The following is an 18,174-nucleotide window of genomic DNA, read 5'->3' as shown; positions in this document are numbered from 1 at the left end:
CTGGCAGCTGATTTGTCCATCTGTCATCCGCAGACTGATTCAAAGGTCCTGGCATCATATTAAATACTGGTCCAGCACACCAGTATCACTCTCTCCAGCCCACCTGTCTTCATCACACCATGCAGGATATCAAAAAATCCAGAGGAAAAAAGCTAGGAGCTTCAAGAAGACGGCTTTTCCTCTAATCAAACACATTTCCCCCAGGCTCATCACCTGCGAGGCGCCCATGACTCACCTGGACCTCTATCCACTGCCACTGGAGTGTTTGTGCATCCCTTTCTAGCAACAGTGTGATATTCCTTTGACCCCCTTGTCCGTGAGCGTTCAATGCAGCCTTGTTGGCAACCGGCTTCCCTCCTGTTAGTCTTTCCTCTACCTTGCAATGCTTGTCACCCTTGCCCTGTTACCCACCATTGTGAACCATCGACTTCGCCAAAGCCCTCCTTGCACAGCTTCCTTCTTCTGCATTGCCACACTTGTCTTTGTTAGACAATGTCCCTCCCCTGCCAGCCTCACCTCGCAATCCACCCCCATTCGAACTTTGGATCTTTGTCACGGTGACTGAATGAATCCCGCAACACAATGTTGTCCTGAAGCCCCTTTGCTCCCCAACCTCAGGGCTGTACTGATCCTTTTCAGTGACACAGAAGGGTCCGTGACTAACAGTTCGGCATGGAGTTGTAGTGCAGGATCTGGTCTTCTCCGACAGAGTGGTATACAGCGCATCAGGAGCAGCGCAGAACTATGGCAGAAAGGCTTTGTTGAACCGAGGATCACCTTGCACACCCCACTCATTAGAAATTGGGGTTTAGACTCCCCTAATTTCCTACTGGTGTGATGCAAGTTTGGAAGGCCTGTCAGGATTCTGGTGGCCAGCTGTTTTCTTGAGTATTCATGAGATGCCTAGCAGGAAGCCCACCATTGGGAGAATTGCAACATAATTTTACACAGGTGGGTTTTTGACTCTTTTGTATCCGCCAGATTCTCTGCTCTCCTCTCGCCCGCCTCCCCAGCCGCTGGTAAGATGCGAGAATTGTGCCCAGTGTCCAACATTCATTCATGACCATTCGGCAGCTCTTGTTAATATCTGTTAAGATGCCCATTTCACACTGGTGGCAAATTTTACTTTGATTGAGAGTCAGCTCAATATTGTTTATGAGGAATTCCCCTGTAATGACTGACTTCCTGGCATAATACTGCACTCATAACAGGCTTACCTCATTGAACACTCGGCACACTGAAGTCTTGCAATAAGATGGAGAAGTTCTCACTTGTGACTGCAAAAAATAAATTGTTTAAAAAAAAAAAGAAATAATAATCGCAGTACTTTACAGCTGGCATGGACTTGATGGACCAAATTATGACCTTCTGTGCCAATATGACTCTGAGACCCACCAGCGCAACTTAATTTTTATTTTTTACAGGGTTAGAGCTGCTTTCTTGCAGTATATATGTAATCGAATCTGAAGTATGTATAATTGTTTGATTTGCACACTTGTAAATTGCTAAGTTTCTTCACACCCCACCAGTGGAAATACCTTGGGATGCCTGTAATTAATTTGTTTGAATTATGGAGTTGAAACTGGGCAATAGAAAGCCATGGAAGCTGGCAGTGATTCATGTTATTTATTGGCTGTTGAGATGAGGGCAATGTTAGCAAGGAGGCACTTACTGCACAACCCTTGTGTGTGCCTTCTCCTTGAACTGCTGCCGTCCTTGTACTACGATGCGTCCCAAATGATATTTGTTGGCAAATACCAGGAATATGGGAAGATTGTAACATAAATGGGGATGTCCCTGAACTAGTAACTTGAAGCCAGGCTTATGATCTGGGGACATGGGTTCAAATTTCTGGTGGAATTTAAATTCAATTAATAAGAGAAATCTGGAATTGAAAGCTAGTGTCTGCAACGTTGACCATGAAACTCGCATTAATTGTCATAAAAAGCCACCTGGTTCACTCACGATGAAAATCTGTCATCCTTATTTGGCTTGACCTACATGTGACTCCAAACCCACAGCAATATGGCTGGCTCTTGACTTGCCCCAGAAATGGTCTAGCACGCCACTCAGTTAAAGGGCTATTAGGGATGATCAAGAAATGTTGACACTGCCAGCAATGTCCACACCCCATGAAAGAATAAATTATATTGGATCTAGCAACAAGGGATAGTAAGACAACTTCAGTGATAAATTCCACTGTCCAATATAAAAGTGAATAAAGTGAAGCTAATCAGGCTGCTGTTTAATCAGAATTGCTGACATGAACAAAGGTGTAAGCCAAGCAAAATATGAAGGTTTGGTAGGCTACCAAACTGAGCTCAAGAAGGCACTCTCTCTGCATTGATCTCTGGTTTCTGCTTTTCATTCAAATGGAATTGTATTTTTAAATTGCGTTGGGTTATAATATTTTGCAGTTGCTGCAGTAACAAAATATCCCAACATATGGGAATAGCTTGAATGTGGCTTTTCTTGAACAGTCCACTGATGAACTTTGAATGTTGGAATAATATCAAATCTACTTGCTGGATGGAAGGGTAATAGTGATGTAAGGAAGTCCCTGTTACAACCTAATGATTAGAAGGCTTAGAAGTTTCCCCTTTCGAATGAGTTAATGTTACAACCAACCTGTTGTGTGCAAATCAGTCTACATGTAGCTTTTCACTCAAACTTCATCTATTGCCGGTAACAAGGATTCATTTTTACAGTGTTTATTTTTTAACTTTGCATTTTCAATTCCCTCTCTCCTCCAACATAAGATTTGGTTGGATTAAGCTTATGGGTACTTTATTTTTTACCTTCCCTTATTTCCGTTCCACAGCCTCTTCACAGCATGAGCCTGCCCTGACTGAGAGAGGAATCCAGAGATCCATCAGTCTCACTTGTAGCCAGCTGTGGGAGGTTATGGCAAAATGCCTTCAAGTAATTAACCTTTTGATTTCCCTGCAGCTTTCCTCACCCTTGTCCCCTTTCCGATGCAGTTCCCTCAGCTTCCCAAGAGCATTAACACACGGTGACACATTTGGGATCTGGAAATGACCCTGTGGTTGGAAACATGTTTGTTAATCTGTGAAGTAGCACACTGAAGATCTGAAACACCGTATTGCCAAGCACCCATTAATATGTCACAATTCCATTATATCCACTTTTAGGGCAAGGGAATTGTTGGCCCTTAAACCTGCTCTGACGTAACCATTTTCATTTGCCACGACACACTCCCAACTACAACTACCTCATCCTCTGATGTGCAATAAGTAAAGATAATAGCATGTTGTGCTGTGGTGAATCCGTTGCCCTTCCCATTATAAAGCTTAAGGCTTGTTAGCTGCAAGAAACAGCGGGGTATCTTTACAAGCTCTGCATGACTACTGTTTCTATCGATACAAGGTTAGGAATGCAAAATAAAAATCCCTGTCCTGCATTTTAAATAGCTGAGTTTAGTGTGCCTTATGCAATGATTTCTGTTAGACATGGTTTAAGTTGAGTAATTGCAACAATAAAACATCTGAATCCTACCTTGTAAAGAACATTGATTGTCAGGTTACGTTTCTCAGTAACTTTGGTAAACTGCGACACTGAAAGGAACTCAGACTAGGACTTCAATGTGTTGAAAAATGTCCTTTAAAAGGCAATGATTTTTTTTTAATTATCTGGAATGATGGCTATAAGTGCCAAAGATTATGTAACTAATTTAAAAGTAATGAAACTGTGGCCACTTTAGACATTAGCGGTGGGCATGTTAGGACTGCTTCCAGCCACATATTGAATCCAAGACCACAACTGAGCCAGATAAAGAGACATTAGAGCTGGTTGTATTTAAATGGTCGCTAAATTGCATAAGATGTCTGTTTATTTAAACCTGATGCAGTTCTGCACATCAGCATTTATTTTCAGCTTTAGTTGTTTCTGTCCTTCTTCGTTCATTTTTTCCCCACCCCCAAATTTAACATGAATGACACTGTTCTTTCTGTATAATAGTAGAAGAGGATGCAGACTGATGGAATGTGCAAAATAATTATTTAATTCATTCCATCGCTCAATGTCCTCAGTTTGTTTTCCCACCCATTTTCCTCCCTTCCCTTCTCATATGAAGGGTGGATTATGAACTTCCATTGAAGCCAATGGAAAGGAAATTTAAGCACTTTACAGTCAAGCGGCAAGGTGAAAATGTAGCCGACTGACTCAGCAACAACTTGTATCTACAAAGCACCTTTAACATAATAAAAGATCCCATGATGCTTCACATAGTTTGAGAAAAACACAATTTGACACACAACCACATAAAGCGATATTGGGAAGATGACCGAAAGCTTGGTCGAAGGTTAGAGAGACAGAGAGGTGTAGGGAGGGAATTCCAGAGTTTAGGGCCTAGGCAGCTGATGGCACCAACACCAGTGGTGCAGCAATTTTAAAAAAGGAATGCCGAAGAGGCTAGAATTAGAGGAACGCAAGTATCTTGAATGGTTGTGAGACTGCAGATTACAGATAAGGAGGGATTTAAAAACATGGATGAGAGTTTTAAAATCAAGGCACTGCTTAAGCAGCAGCATTTAAAAAAAAAAAAAAAAAAAAAAAAAAATCTTTATTAGCGTCACAAGTAGGCTTACATTAACACTGCAATGAAGATCTCGCCACCGGCCAAGGCAGACACTGTGAACAAGGTAATGGGTAAAGGGGACTTGACACGTGTTTGGACACGGGCAGCAGTGTTTTGGTTGATCTCAAGTTTACAGAAGATAGATTGTTGGAAACCAGCCAGGAGTTTGTTGGAATCGTCAAGTCCAGAGGTGAAAAAGGCATGGGAGTGGGTTTCAGCAACATGAGTTGGAACTTTGGGTGGGGTGGTGGAGTGGGGCCGTTGGACCATATTTCAGAATTGGAAATAGGTGGTATTAGTGACAGTGCTGACAATAGTTAACTGCTCTTTTTGGGTTAAGTATGACATCTGTCAGTGGACAGACAGATTCAGCTTCAGACAGAAGAGGAAAGGAGTGGGCAGCCAGGGAGAGGGGTTTGCGACAGGGACCAAAGACATTGGCTTCAGTTTTCCCGATATTTAATTGGATGAAATCCAGTGCTGAATGTCATACATTGGTGGAATTTTCTGCACAACCTGCCATGTGTCTGCCTTGGCTGGTGGCGAGATCTTCTGCCCCAGCCATTGTCAACTGGGTTTCCCATTGAATAAAGCTCTTGCCACCAGGAAACCCGCGGTGGGGATGCAGTGTTGGTGGGACTGGAAGATCCTGCATGAACAGTCGTAAATTCCAGCTGTAGTCTGACAAATTTGAGAGTGTCAGGGTTGAGAGAAGTGGTGGAGAAGTAGAGCTGAGTGAAAAGTGATAAAAAGTGAAAATTGCTTATTGTCACAAGTAGGCTTGAAATGAAGTTACTGTGAAAGGCCCCTAGTCGCCACATCCCGGCGCCTTTTCAGGGAGGCTGGTACTGGAATTGAACCGTGCTGCTGGCCTGCCTCGGTCTGCATTTAAAGCCAGCAACTTAGCCCTGTGCTAAACTAGCCCCAAGTGGCATCAATGTGGCATCAATGTACATGTGGAAACTCATGATGTACTTTCAGATGGTGTCACCAAGGAGGTAGCATGTTGATGAGAAATAGGAAAAGCCAAGTATAGATCCTTGACAACAATAGAGGTAACAGTGCAGAAGCAAGAAGAGAAGCCATTGCAAGTAATACTATGGCCACGATTAGTTAAGAATGAAACCAGGCGAGTGAAATCTCACTCAGCTGGATGACAATGGAGAGGTGTTATAGGAGTGTGTGATCAATTGTATCAGAAGGCAGGCGGGTCGAGATGGATGAGGAGAGAAAATGTATCTTTGTCACATAGGATGTCAATTGTGACTTTGATAAAAACTGTTTTGTAGATTGATGGGGTGTAAACCTGATGGGGGGGATTGAAGCACAAGGTGAGCATGCATTTGGGAGGTGACAACACAATCAAGGACTTTCAGTTAAAAGCGGAAAGGGAAATCGGAGATGAATTAACATTGCTGCTTGTTCCCAAGGAGATGCCTTGACATCTGCAACTTGAACACCGTGGCTTTGTTTGGGATGTGGATGATTGGAGACTGTTTGGCAAAGGAAGGCATAAAATCCAGTCGCCATATCTGAGGTTTTTCACTCTGGGTCAGATGGCAATGGGAACTGGCAACATTTTGAAGTTTTTCACCTTTCTCCCCAGCCTCGCTCCTACTTCTCTGTCGGAGATCAGCTCAAACTGGAGGTGGAATCTGAGACCTGCTGATCCACAATGCTCAGGATGACACCAGGTCATGAATTTACCACCTGAGCTATGGTGGCGTAGTGGGAATTTGTGGGGAGTGGGCTTAACCGTAACTTTCAGTGCAGGAGTTGTATTTTCCTGCAGCGTTTCTGACTTTCAAAATGAAGGTGTGACGTGTGCATCTTCAAGAATTCCAAAGTCACAGAACACCTGTCTTTGAACAGAATTGACTAGTTTTAAAAGTTGACAGTATTTTATCAAAAAAGATCCTGTGGAACCACGCAGAGCAGGAGCGTTTGCTCAGCTTCACAGCTCTCCTGAAGGTGCTTCATGCCTGCAAACAGCTCTCTCCATCCTCCCCGACCGACTTGAAGGCCGCTACTGGTGGGGAAAAATGGCCCAAAATTATTTTCACTGATTGCTGGCAGCTCATCCTGATAACTTGTATGAGGCTCGAGGCCCAAATTTGGGCTGGTCTTGGGTCTCTCCGTTTGGGTGCAAGTTGTATCCATTGCACAGTGCCTCAACTAATTGCAATCCCTGTGCCCATTGTAAAGGACAGCGTTGAGAATCTGTTCATACAACTTGTGTATTTGCGAACAATTTAACTACTTTTTAACAACTGCAATTTAACATGAAATGAGGCAAGTTTGCATCTTTTCCATATATTCAGTATTGATCAATGAAAGTAGAGATTTGTTTTGGTGTTAGATGAAGTAAACACCTAGATCCCCTAAGGGAAGAAAATGGATGGGAAAACAAATTGAGGATATTGAACGATGGTATTCATGCTACTCAATTAATTATTTTGCACATTCCACCAGTCTGAATCCTCTTTCACAATTATAGAGATAGAAAAACAAATAGTGTCCATGGTGCTTAATTTGGGGGTGGGGAAAACATGAAGGGAGAAGAACAGAAACAACTAAAGCTGAAAATAAATGCTGATGTGCAGAGGAGGCAGTGGCGCCTGTCATGTGAGTACCTTTAAGAAATGGATGTTTAAGCAATGTACCTTTAAGAAAACAGTGATGTCAGAGAGTGGGTGGAGCTGAGCTCAGTTCAGCCATTTTGAAGTTTCAGTTTGAAAAAGAGCTTGTCTGTGTCTGTGTTTTGCAGTGAGCTGGATCAGCTGTGATCTCTGCCATGAAAGACTATCTCTGGATCATTTGGGTGATTTAAACTCATAATAGTAAAGCCTTTAACCTGATGTGTTTCTGTTTAAAGGTGTCAAGTCTCATGGATGTTGAACGGGATAACTGAAGGATTATTTAGTGTTGTAATATTTTCGGGGTTATCTTTGAAGTAAGGGGTGTTAAGAGATCCAATGTTTATTTAAGAGGTTAAGTTGAGTTCATGGAATAAACATTGTTTTGTGTTTAAAAGCCCACGTGTCCATAATTGTAATATCACACCTGGAGAACAAGCCGCGTGCTTCAAAAGCAGCAATCCATTAAAGGGAGAGGTTGATTGAACTCTATGATACATTTTGGGGTTCTGGAAACACTTCGCCCATAACACGGTGAAGAATTGTCATTGGACTAGTAAATCAGTGACCCAGAGTAATGCCATGGGAACACAGGTTCAAATCCCGCCATGGCAGATGGTGAAATTTGAATTCATTGAAACCATTGTTGATGGTTGTAAAAACCCATCTGGTTCACTAATGTCCTTCAGGGAAGGAAATTTGCCATCCTTACCTGGTTTAAAAAAAAAAAAATTTTTTTATTAAAGGTTTTCATAAAATATCAATAACAAAATGAGAAAGAAAAAAGAACCCAACAGGGTTAAGAACAAAACACAATATAAAAAAGCAACCCCCCAAACCCCTCCCCCCCCCCCCCCCACCCTGTACCTAAATAATAAATTAACATTAACACCCCGACTTAAGACAACAGGTGTATACACCCCCTCAGACCCTTCCAATGTAAATAACATAAACAAAAATAAAGTAACCCACCCCCCCCCCCCACCCCGCGAGCTGCTGCTGCCATTGACCAATGTCTATCGTTCTGCCAGAAAGTCTAAGAACGGTTGCCACCGCTAAAGACCCCTTGTACCGACCCTCTCAAGGCGAATTTCACCCTCTCCAATTTAATGAACCCTGCCATATCGCTGATTCAGGATTCCACGCTTGGGGGCCTCTTATCTTTCCACTGAAGGAGAATCCTTCGCTGGGCTACCAGGGACGCAAAGGCCAGAATTCCGGCCTCTTTCGCCTCCTGCACTCCCGGCTCCTCTGCCACCCCAAATATTGCGAGCTCCCAGCCCGGTTTGACCCTGGATCCTACCACCCTCGACACCGTCCTCACTACGCCCTTCCAAAATTCCTCCAGCGCTGGGCATGCCCAGAACATATGGGTGTGATTTGCTGGGCTCCCTGAGCACCTAACACACCTGTCCTCACCCCCAAAGAACCTGCTCATCCTTGTCCCGGTCATGTGTGCCCTGTGCAGCACCTTAAACTGTATGAGGCTGAGCCTCGCGCACGAAGAGGAAGAGATCACCCTCCCTAGGGCATCTGCCCACGTCCCCTCTTCGATCTCCTCTCCCAACTCCTCCTCCCACTTACCTTTCAACTCCACCATGGAGGCCTCCTCCTCCACCTGCATCACCTGGTAAGTTTCCAAGATCTTCCCCCCCCCCCCCCCCGCCCCCCCCCCCCCCCCCGAGAGCACCCTGTCCTGTACTGTGTGTGGCAGTAGCCGTGGGAATTCCACCACCTGCCGTCTGGCAAACGCCCTTACCTGTAAGTACCTGAAGGTGTTCCCCGGGGGGGAGCCCGTACTTCTCCTCCAGCTCACCCAAGCTTCGAACTTCCCGTCCACAAACAGGTCCCCCAGCTTTCGTATGCCTGCCCTGTGCCACCCCGAAAACCCTCCACCTGTTCTTCCTGGGATGAACCGGTGGTTCGCCCGTAATGGGGTCCACGCCGAGGCCCTAACTTCCCCCCTATGCCGCCTCCACTGCCCCCAAAGTTTGAGGGCCGCCACCACCACCGGGCTCGTGGTATACCTCCTTGGAGGGAGCGGCAGCGGCGCCGTTGCCAGCGCCCCCAGACTCGTACCCACACAGGACGCCGTCTCCAGCCTCTTCCATGCAGCCCCCTCCCCCTCCATCACCCACTTGCGCACCATTGTCGCATTGGCAGCCCAGTAGTACCCACAGAGGTTGGGCAGCGCCAGCCCCCCCTATCCATCCTTACCTGGTTTGGCCTACATGTGACTCCAGATCCACAGCAATGTGGTTGACTCATAACTGTCCCTCAAGGGCAATTCGGGATGGACAATAAATGCTGGCCCAGCCAGCAACACCCAAAGGAAACTGCATCAGGCTGAAATAAAACCACGTGTTATGCAACTTAGCCACCACCATTTAAATACTAGTCCTAAAGTGTGTTACCTGACCCAGTGTGGTCAGGGATTCAATGTGACTGGGAGTAGTCCAAACATGCCCACCGGTAATGTCTAAAGTAGTGCGACTGTGGGAGGAAACCGGAGCACCCGGAGGAAACCCATGCAGACAGGGGGAGAACGTGCAGACTCTGCACAGACAGTGACCCAAGCCGGGAATCGAACCTGGAACCCTGGAGCTGTGAAGCAACTGTGCTAACCACTGTGCTACTGTGCCACCTGGTTTAGAAAGGAAGAACTGCTTTCTCCAGCTTTAATGATTTTATTCTCCATTAAAACCAGAAAAGGATGACGGTGAAAGGCTAAAGAGGTCGTAATTGGACAAGTAAATAGGTACAGCCATTACTGATAGCTGGTGTTGCCAAACTCGGTGCCTCATTTATTTGGTAGCTTCCTTGGCCTGGAGATGGAGTTCAAGAATTGTTCATTTCTTCCAGACCATATTTTGTGCTTCTCTTCCCCCTCTCTCTCTCTCTCCCCCCCCCCCCCCCCCCCCACCCATTTGTCGCAATTCCACCCCGTTTCTGCTCGCACCATCATCCCTTTTGTTATTTGGTTGCTCCTGCCCTCCCACCCAATCACAAACCCATCCTTTCTTTCGCCGACCCTGCTTCTGCCATGGTTCTGTGTTTGTTTTAAAAGCTGTTCGATCTCTGACTTCTCCGAGTTCCAGTATTGGAAACTGCCAGGAGAACTTCTGAATTGCTGCAATGACATTCCTCGTGGGCCTGCTGGAGCTGTCTTCTGTTATAATGCGCAGTCTATGTGGCGCACGCACACAGGCCACTCAACCCAGCAGCTCCATGTAAGTGTTTCTACTGTACACTGTTACTTTGTAGGCACCTGCCAAGCTTTTTGACAGCTCTTGTAGTATTTGGCTTCAAAACTGCAAAGTGGAGCAAATATTTGTTAGAAACTGGGTAAGGTACAGGAATAAAGCCTGCAGTCCAAGCCTGGTGACTCTCAATTTCCCTGGTATTGTGCCACATCTGTACATTCCAACTGATTGCTGGGGCATGAAACAAATTGAAATAGGCTGCAAAGAGGAGCCCTAGCTCTTCCAATTTATAAAACTCATTGGCTGCCTACTGTTCCTCTCCAGCAATATAATTTATCTGCTGTGTGCTATCAATATTTGAAATTATTCTATCGCTAGATGGTTGAACCATTGTTTGCTGACACACATAGAAAACAATTAGAGCATAATAGGAGGCCATTTGGCCCATTGTGACTGTCTCAGCTGAAAAAGAGCTATCCATACAATCATAGAATTTACAGTGCGGAATCCAGCCTTATCCCACCTTCCAGCCCTTGATCAGTTGCACTGTACATCACAGTGTATCCAAGTGTTTTTTTTTTTAATGTGATGAGAGAGTTTTTGCTTCCACTACCCTTTCAGGCTGAGAGTACCAGACTCCCACCACCCTCTGGGTGAAAAATAATACTCTTCAACTTCCCTCAATTCTTCTCCCAATTACTTTAAAATCTATGTAAGAAGTCTTACAACACCAGATTAAAGTCCAACAGGTTTGTTTCAAATCACTAGCTTTAAAATCTATGTCCCTGGTTATTGATCTCCTTCCTATCCATTTTAACAAGGCTGCACATAATTCCATACACCGCCATTAAATCTCCCCCTGCTTCTCCTGTTCCAAAGAAAACAACCCCAGCCTATCCAAACTGTACTCATTCCTCAAATTCTTCACGTCTTGTGACATCCTTGTATATCTCCTCATACCCCTTCGTGTGATTACATCTTTCCTATAAAAGAGTGAGCAGAATTCTATGCTGCACTCTAGCTGCAAATTAACTTGTGTTTTTACACCGTTCTAGCATACCCCCCCCCATCTCCCCCACAGGCAATATCCATCTCTACATTATTGGATTTGATATCATGTGAGAGCACCCTGAAGAGTTTGCTTTTTCACCACTCTCGTTTCATATCACTTGAAGAAAAACCATAATTGCTGTGAAGTGAATGAGAAACAAAATGTTGGTCAAGCACCAACCTTCCCATTGCCTGTTCGTCAACGCTAAACAAGTAACTTGCCATTTGTGGGTCAATGAGTTGAGCTTTGCCTGACTAGAGAGCCATACCGAACGGGCATACTAGCTCCGATCCATTGGCATTATTTGGCTGCAGATGAGGGATTACCCAAGTTCTTGCAGTAGCGAAACATTGTAATTATCTAGATGTGCCAATTTTGCATTTGGCAACACACAGAAAATGGTGCCAAGATTCTACTAGTGTTGTTTATGTCTGTTTCCCCGTATAATTAAAGTTAGATATTCGGTGATTCCCCAGTGCAGTCGCTAATTAGAATGAATGATTATGGAAACAACGAGCTGGATTCTTTGTGTTCCCACTAGAACTGAGTAGTGTGCGATTCACATTCCCATTGGGAGTGCTATTTGTTCCCCTATTCAGGACATACAAATGGGCCAGCACTCTGGCCACATGAATCTAGAACGATTCCCATTTCTGCTAGCATTTGAGCTGGTGCCGGAATTTACGCTAAGGAGCCTGACGAGCTGGAGCTGCTTCGAAGTGCTCCACTCGCACACACTCTCATTCCAGCCAAGAAGGTGGTCTAGAGACGACCAATACCACAATTCCGGGAATCTGCGATGGACAGACTGCTGGATGCTATAGAGAAGAGCAGAGACACCCTCTTCCCCATGGTGGGTCACAGACTCGAGCCCACCAGTTAACAGCGCCTGGGAGGAGGTGGCAGAGACGATCAGTGCTGCAAGCCTCACAAGAAGGATTAGAATGCAGTGCTGTAAAAAGATGAATGACCACCTCCGTGCTTCTGGCATCACTCCTGTCCCTCACTCCTCTCATAAACCCCCTAATCTCCTAATGGCCAGGAGCCTTGCACACATAGGCCACCAGCTACAGAACCCCCCACCCCACCGCCGTAGAACTCGCCTATCAGTGTCTCACTAGGTCCTTTCTGTGTCCCCTAGTATAAGGCGACCCATAACGTGAGAGGCAGAAGACCAAAGTGGGTATACCTGACATAGAGGTCCACACCCCTGTGGAGGAGAGGGCAATGCAGCTCGCGGGTGAAGCCAAGGAAAGGCAGTGGATGGCATGGAGGCCGACATGTGATAAATAAGTGAGAGTCCAATGCCAGACTGATGTCCCTATAGCAAGTGAGTCACCCCTTTTCAACAAACACTCCTTCCCAAGATCTCACCATGTTGTTTGTCTTGCAGGACCACCATCAGACGAGGCATGGCCGTCCGGGGTTGCCACTCCAACATTCAGATGCCCAGCACCTACTTCTTGTCACTGCTGTCACTTGCACCTTCCACCATTGCAGAGATTATCACTTCCGTGGGACACTTTAGTGACGAGGCTCCTGGGTCACCTTTTGGTGCGCACCAGACACAATGCAGCACATCAGGTGGCGGCAGGGACTCCCAAGGGAGAAGGTGGCCGGAGGGCTGCCTGGTCCCAGGAAGCAGCTGTCGTCCGGACAGGTGTCTCACTTCTGTAAAGTTTAAAAAATATATATTTTTATTGAACATTTTTTTGAATATATAAACACAAATACAAAACTGATTAAACAACCCCTTGCTTCTGGAATATATGATCCCATCACTGGCCGAGATGCAAACACAAGTCAGGATTTACAGGAGGAGGAGTCAGTCAGCTTTCCAGCGCCTGCAGGTACAGCTGGAGGAGTCCAACCGCCTTCAGGCGCAGGAGATGGTGACGTCAATACGTGGTAGCCAGGTCGACACTGAACGTGTGGCGTCTGCAGTGGAAGGCCTGGGAGGAAAAAGTCAGAGCCATGGGTCAGCATATCCAAGGCTTGGGGCACGCTGTGCGGTGATGGCTGAGACGAAGGACAGAGGAGCCCAGTCACGGGCAGACATGTTCCGGACCACATGGACATTGGTGCAGCGCTCTCGAGCTTGGTTCATTCACAAAGAGTCATGGCTGAGGGCATAAAGAACATTGACCGGGTGCTGATTGACCTCAACCAGTCACCGAGGGACGTGACCGAGGGAATGAAGAACATGACCAAGGCAGTGAGGGACGTGCTTCACTCGCTGAGGAACATGGCCCAGACTCAGTGCTCCATGGCTGAAGGCATCAAAACCATGGCTCAGACGAGGGCAGGCCTCCAGGACTGGCAGCGCCAGATGATGATGGAGCCTCCAGGGCTCACTCTGGCTTCACCTTCACCCCATGGAGTAGCCTGGGGGCCAATGAGCACTGTGAGGGAGGAAGAACTGATGTGGCCCATGCTGATGCCTCCTGCAGGGAAGGTGCAGGAACACCTCAGCCTTTCCGAGGGGAGATGGAGTGAAGGACTGGGGGAGAGAGAAGTTGGAGTGAAGGACTGAGGGATAGGGAAGGGGTGAGTGGTTTTGGGGAAGGAGGTTTCAATTTGAAGTGCGGGGATGAGTGGTGGTGGCTGGAGAGCTGCAGGTGGCCAGGCCTCCTTGGTGGAAAATTGGGAGGTGATGAGGTTGTCCCATGTACTGCAGTCCTGTAGCATAAGTGGGCAGCTGCCATGCCAGCCTGGGCTCCATGCCCCGATCCTCCTGGACACCCTCCTCGTCAGATGAGGCCTATCTTCCTCCATTCTTCCTCCTTCTCCAGCATGTCACCCCTCTGCGGCACGATGTTGTGCAGGATGCAGCAGGCCAGCACGATGTTAGAGACCCTCTTGGGGCTATATTGGAACTGCACCAGAGCGGTCCAAGCATTGAAAGCACATCTTGAGGACGCCAATGCATCGCTCAGTGACGATTCTGGTTGCTGCATGGGCGTCGTTATAATGGGTCTCCACGTCAGTCTGGGGCCTCCCCACACTTGTCATCAGCCATGACCTTAGCAAATAACCCTTGTCGCTTAAGAGCCAACCCCTCACCCAAGAGAGCATCTCGAAGGCGCCGGGACCTCAGTGCGGCAGGATGTAAGCGTTATGCATGCTGACTGGATATTGGGCGCAGAAGTGGATGATGAGCAGCTGGGAGTCGCACACCAGCTGCACATTCAGGGAGTGGAACCCCTTCCTATTGATGGACCGGTGCTCGGAGGGGGACATGTGTGCCATCGCACCTGCAACGTGCCTCAATGACTACCGTCCAGTGGCCCTGACTTCAGTCATAATGAAGTGCTTCGAGAGGTTGATCATGAAGCGCATCACCTCCATACTCCCAGAACGCCTTGATCCACTGCAATTCGCATACTGCCGCAACCGGTCCACAGCAGATGCCATTTGCCTGGCCCTACACACATTCCTAGAGCATCTCACCAACAAGGACTCCTACATCAAACTCCTATTTATTGACTACAGCTCCGCCTTCAACACCATAATCCCAGCCAAGCTCATATCAAAGCTCCAAAACTTAGAACTTGCCTTCCCACTCTGCAACTGGATCCTCGACTTTCTGACCAACAGACCACAATCAGTAAGAATGAACAACAACACCTCCTCCACAATAGTCCTCAATACCGGACCCCGCAAGGCTGCGTACTTAGCCCCCTACTCTACTCCCTGTATACACACACGACTGCTTGGCAAAATTTGGTTCCAACTCCATTACAAGTTTGCTGACTATACGACCATAGCAGGCCGGATCTTGAATAACGACGAGTCAGAATGCAGGAGGGAGATTGAGAACCTAGTGGAGTGGTGCAGCGACAACTATCTCTCTCTCTCAATGCCAGCAAAACTAAAGAGCTGGTCATTGACTTCAGGAAGCAAAGTACTGTACACACCCCTGTCAGCATCAACTGGGCCGAGATGGAGATGGTTAGCAGTTTCAAATTCCTAGGTGTGCACATCTCCAAAAATCTGTCCTGGTCCACCCACGTCGATGCTACCACCAAGAATGCACAACAGCACCTATACTTCCTCAGGAAACTAAGCAAATTTGGCCTGTCCACATTAACCCTTTCCAACTTTTACAGATGCACCATAGAAAGCATCCTATCTGGCTGCATCACAGCCTGGTATGGCAACTGCTCGACCCAGGACCGCAAGAAACTTCAGAGTCGTGAACACAGCCCAGTCCATCACACAAACCTGCCTCCCATCCACCAACTCCATCTACACCTCCCGCTGCCTGGGGAAAGTGGGCAGCATAATCAAAGACCACTCCCACCTGGCTTACTCACTCTTCCAACTTCTTCCATCGGGCAGGAGATACAGAAGTCTGAGAACACTGAGGACGCATGAACAAACTCAAAAACAGCTTCTTCCCTGCTGTTACCAGACTCCTAAATGACCCTCTTATGGACTGACCTCATTAACACTACACCCTGTATGCTTCATCCGATGCAGGGCTTATGTAGTTACATTGTATACCTTGTCTTGCCCTATTAAGTATTTTCTTTTATTCCCTTTTCATTCCATGTACTCTATGATCTGTTGAGCTGCTCGCAGAAAAATACTTTTCACTGTACCTCGGTACACGTGACAATAAACAAATCCAACCCAATCACCCCCTGGACCTGGGGCACGTCAGCGATGGTGAGGAATCCTACCTGGGCATCCTCATGGGCCTGATCCATGTTAAAGATGATATTGTCTGATGCCTGGGCACACAGGGCATCTGTTACAGCGTAGATGTTTGCAATATCCCACACAGGTGCACGCTTGAGCCCTGGAATGACCCAGAGGCAGAAAAGTTCAAAGTGACCGTCACCTGGACAGACACCAGGAGAGGATGTCCTCCTCCAAACTCCTGCAGTGCCAGGTGTGCCTCCATCTGGCACAGGTGATGCATGGTCTCCCTGATGAGCCAGTGTCAGCTTCAGCACAGGATGTCCGTCAGCTCCTTGAAGGACAGGCACCTACAATATATACGTGTGCCCTGATGTGGTGCCTCCTCTCACCGCCTCCTCAGCTTGTTGAATGGATGGCACTTGAGCCTCACTGGCTGGCCCTTGCTCTTAGGGGACAGGCTCCTCTTGAGCAAGGTCCTCCCTGAGCTGGCCCTGCTCTTCCAGCCTCTGTGCATCTGCAACAGCAGCATGGGGCAGGTAGATAGCAAGCATAGCTGGCTATACTCCGAAATTCATTCTCTGCAGGGGGAGAAAAGAGACAGAGAATGTAAGCAAGATGGGTATTCCCATCAGGTTACATGGTTACGCTGAGTTGTACTACTGTGCCACCTTCAACACGTGTGTCCCCTCTACCCCTCACCCAGCCCATTCAAAATGTTTTATTTTTATAAATTTACAGTCCCCAATTATTTTTTTTCCAATTAAGGGGCAATTTAGCATGGCCAATCCACCTACCCTGCACATCTTTGGATTGTGGGGGTGAGACCCACACAGACACGGGGAGAATGTGCAAACTCCACGCGGTCAGTGACCCAGGGCCGAGCTTTGAACCTGGGTCTTCAGTGCCGTAGGCAGCAGTGCTAACCACTGTGCCACCCGTGCCGTCCCTCAAAATGTTGTCCTCCGCACTGCACTCCTGTACCCTTCAGTGAGTGGCACCCGGCCTGTGATGTGTGGTGCCTCTAACCTTGCCACCTGTCCCTTTCAACAGGGCTACTGGTGGCTGCCACTACCCATGTCAGCAATAGGCTTTGTGGCACTGTCCAGTTTCCCCCAATGGGGTCCACTGTGGGTCTTCTGACTGAGTCGGCTGTGTGTTATCCTGCCAGCAGGGTAGCAACTGGTTGTGCAGTGGAGAATGTCACCGTGTGCCACCAAACGCCTCCATACTTAGAGGCTTGTGTGTGGGTAGGTCCTACAGATTGGGGTGAACGAGGAAAGTGTGAGACTGCTGTGAGTTAAGCTGCAGTGTGATGTGGGGCCGAGATGTAACATGCAGTTTGTGGTCAGGTTTCCTGGCGGGGGGCAGGATGGATGGGAATAGGGGCACGGTGCACAGGCAGGGCTTGGAGACAGCTCGTGGTCCTGAGCGGTGGGCTAGCTCATAGTGTCACTGGAGAGGCTTCCACTCTGAGAGGGGTTGTGTGCCAGGGAGGGTGCCAAAGGCCACAGTGCATGTGTCCTTTGTTTGGGGTGAGCTCTGCTAAATCCCTGCAGTGGGGCTGTGCTTCTGATGAGTGCACTGAGGAGTGCCAGCACCTGGTGGGCCAGTGATTGAACTTGGCCACTCCCATCCCAATGTTGGCATCTGAAGGTTTCCAGAGGGGTGGCCTGGGTGGGTTCCCAAATGACCAAAGGGTCTCTGATCATTTACAGGACACGGGCAGCATTGTGAACAGCCAGGAGCCTGCAGCAGCACCAAAGGGGTGTGTTTAAATCACATCCTGCAGCAATGGCAGTCTGAGCCAGGCCATCCCGGTCCCGAGGGGGACAACCAGAACCCACGGACTTGACGCCAAGTCGTCCCCTGCTCCTCCTCCGGCCCTGGCAGCCACACCCAGCAGCCTGACATGTTTCGAGGATATTTAAGAGTTTTCGTACCTTCTTGCTCCCCCTCAACAGCCATGACACCCAGGCCCCGCTTGTAAATACTTGCAGCAATGCGTATCTGTGTGACCTCGGACTGAGAAAGGTGGAGCGG

The 18,174-nt window shown here is 47.6% G+C and overlaps 1 protein-coding gene across 6 annotated transcripts in view; it reads left to right on the top strand.

Moving 5' to 3' along the window:
* Positions 1-18,174, top strand: part of fhod1 (formin homology 2 domain containing 1) — a 591,964-nt gene that overhangs the window by 59,536 nt on the left and 514,254 nt on the right. The gene's annotated exons all lie outside the window — the stretch shown is intronic.

Source organism: Scyliorhinus torazame, chromosome 10 (genome assembly GCF_047496885.1).
Source record: "Scyliorhinus torazame isolate Kashiwa2021f chromosome 10, sScyTor2.1, whole genome shotgun sequence".
Taxonomy (NCBI): domain Eukaryota; kingdom Metazoa; phylum Chordata; class Chondrichthyes; order Carcharhiniformes; family Scyliorhinidae; genus Scyliorhinus; species Scyliorhinus torazame.
Note: the sequence above shows the minus strand (reverse complement) of the source record. Positions and strands in the feature narration are given on the sequence as shown.